The following is a 2,500-nucleotide window of genomic DNA, read 5'->3' as shown; positions in this document are numbered from 1 at the left end:
AGAACTGATCTCATACTCATTGAATTCTGAATCTGAACCTTTGATCTATTCATATTGATTCTTTTTGTTATTACTCTATTCACTTTAATTGAATCTGAGTGTATGCTTTATCAGCAACACGTTTGGCTATTTTGACAGTAGGAACTCACTGAAGTGAAAAAACACACTATTTGCTGATTTGGACCATTGGGAATTGAAGATTGCTGTGGGAAGGGGAGGTGTGCCGAACTGCAGACTTACACAATTTCGCTAATGCACTTAGCCAAGCGTATGTCAGCATTGTATGTTATTTGTGATGTTCACAAATGAAATGAAAACATTACGTCTAATTTTCCCCTCCCTCTGCACCGTTTGCATGCATTAAAAGGTACAACTACTCATAGAAATGCAGAGCGAGCGCATCTGGTCACTGACACCTATGCAATCTGGCTCTCCCCAGCACGCTCACGACTCTCACAAATATTACCCATTTATGTGATTGCACAAGTTTATTCAGCCCGCATACCTATGCACTTTATATGAGAAATACAGTACATCGCAATTTAACAATAACTCTGAACCGATTTTTGCTTCGTCAACTGTTTGGAAGCGTGACTCTCCAGAACAATAATAGGCCTATTATAGTTCACATGAGACGTGGTGTTACATATCCAAGAGATATGCTCCTATATACTAAGCCTATATAACAAACCGTTAAGCACTGTCTATGCAGAAGGATCCATATACTTTGTTAATGACTCATTTTTCATGACTTGTCATGATGTTGTGGTTTACAACTTTCAGCAGGCAAATTCATCATTTGCATTGCTTGTACAACTTTACTGTACCTTCAAACCCAATACGTGAACAGAGTACCCTTTGAAGCAGTTAAACCAAGTCAAACCATTTAACCCATTTTTTTCTAAGCCCTTTTTTGGGAAAGGGTGCCCTCTGCCTATTAAATCCTAAATATCTCAGCCTCCAAAGCACATACAAACATGAAATGAAATACATTTAAAAGCTAGGACCCTCGTTTTGCCATAGAATGTGTTCATTCACCTCTAACTTACCCACATTTTTGATAAAACAGCTCAAATGTCAAGAACCTGAAGGAAATCTTGGTTGAGTAACGTTAACCTACTGAAAGTTGTGTTCATGCCGCCTGTGCCCTATAACAGAATACATTTTCAGTTAGATTTTTGTATGGGATTGTTCCTCAACATTTTGGCTGGCTCAACTCAGAACATACTTCATCCTAATGCCTTGTTCAAATCTCCTCATTTTGCAAATGAACCAATAAACCCATGGGCTTCTAAAGCACCACAACAGGTCGCTGTGTGCGTGGCATTATTTAGGCCTCTTCCTTTTCTGTCCTCCCCTCACTTCCCCCAGTAGCCCCACGGCACTGACGTGTGTCACAATAGGCATAGATAGTTTTTTGAGACATCGACTGTGTCCTAGATCAGCACTGGACTGAAGAGCGGAGAGGAGAGGAGAGGAAGGGAGAGGAGTGGGTGACGTTACGCCACGGTTCACTCCAAACAGTTTTCGAAGGATCAGGAAGTCGCCCGGTGACCTACATAATCATGTATACTTCCATTGGCACACATGGGGTGGGAAGTTGAGTTTGCGTGACCTGGCTAGCCCACTAACCTCACTCTTCACAGTTCTGCTAAGCCTTATACACCAACCCAGCATACTACTCTTCATTTTGCTGAGACTGTAGCCGTGGTTGCATTTGCATAGTTGTTCCTGGCAGGAGCGTTCAATACAGTAGCATTCGTTTCGGGGCCCTAATGAACCTAAGTCCAGTGGCCCCTCCCTCATTCCATTTACTGGTATATGATATTAATGTGTAAAAAACCCTTCATGTCTGTCCCTGTGTAGGCCCCTGATATGGAAGTGAAAGTGAAAACACAGCTGGGAAACTCCAAATCCCATTGTCATTGTGACACAGCACAAGTACACAAAGCAAAATTTAATTTATCGTTCACCCATGCAACCCCCAATGGCGCCCGAGAGGGAGCAGTGCGGCGGACGGTACCATGCTCAGGGTACTTCAGTTATGGATTGGGGGAGAGCACTGGTTAATTGCTCCCCCCACCAACCTGGCGGGTCGGGAGTCGGCTACAAGTCTGACGCCCTAACCGCTTACCCATGACTGATATGTGGGGCCCTGGTGACTTACCCGGTCCCACTTCAGTCCACTACCTTGATGCCTCTGGTTCCCAGCAGCATTTTACTGGACCAGTAGACAAACCGAGTAGAGTGTTCTTGAGTGATGACATGGGCTTTTGTGTGTTCCGTTTGAATATTAGTAAGACAGGCTTATACTGGACATGACATACTGTATCTCAACCAGACGAACAGTGATCTAGTACATACAGACACATCCACTGTTTTGAACTTAAAGTGATACTGTCCCATTTTTGGAAATAAGCTCATATTACAACTCCCCTTGAGATAAATGATTCAGTTTTACCTTTCTCATGTGCTTTCAACCGCTCTCTGAGTATGGCAG

At 43.2% G+C, this 2,500-nt stretch overlaps 1 protein-coding gene across 3 annotated transcripts in view; it reads left to right on the top strand.

Annotated features, from left to right (window-relative positions):
- Positions 1–2,500, top strand: part of gabrb4 (gamma-aminobutyric acid type A receptor subunit beta4) — a 51,070-nt gene that overhangs the window by 2,387 nt on the left and 46,183 nt on the right. The gene's annotated exons all lie outside the window — the stretch shown is intronic.

The sequence above is a fragment of the Engraulis encrasicolus genome, chromosome 20 (genome assembly GCF_034702125.1).
Source record: "Engraulis encrasicolus isolate BLACKSEA-1 chromosome 20, IST_EnEncr_1.0, whole genome shotgun sequence".
Taxonomy (NCBI): Eukaryota; Metazoa; Chordata; class Actinopteri; order Clupeiformes; family Engraulidae; genus Engraulis; species Engraulis encrasicolus.
Note: the sequence above shows the minus strand (reverse complement) of the source record. Positions and strands in the feature narration are given on the sequence as shown.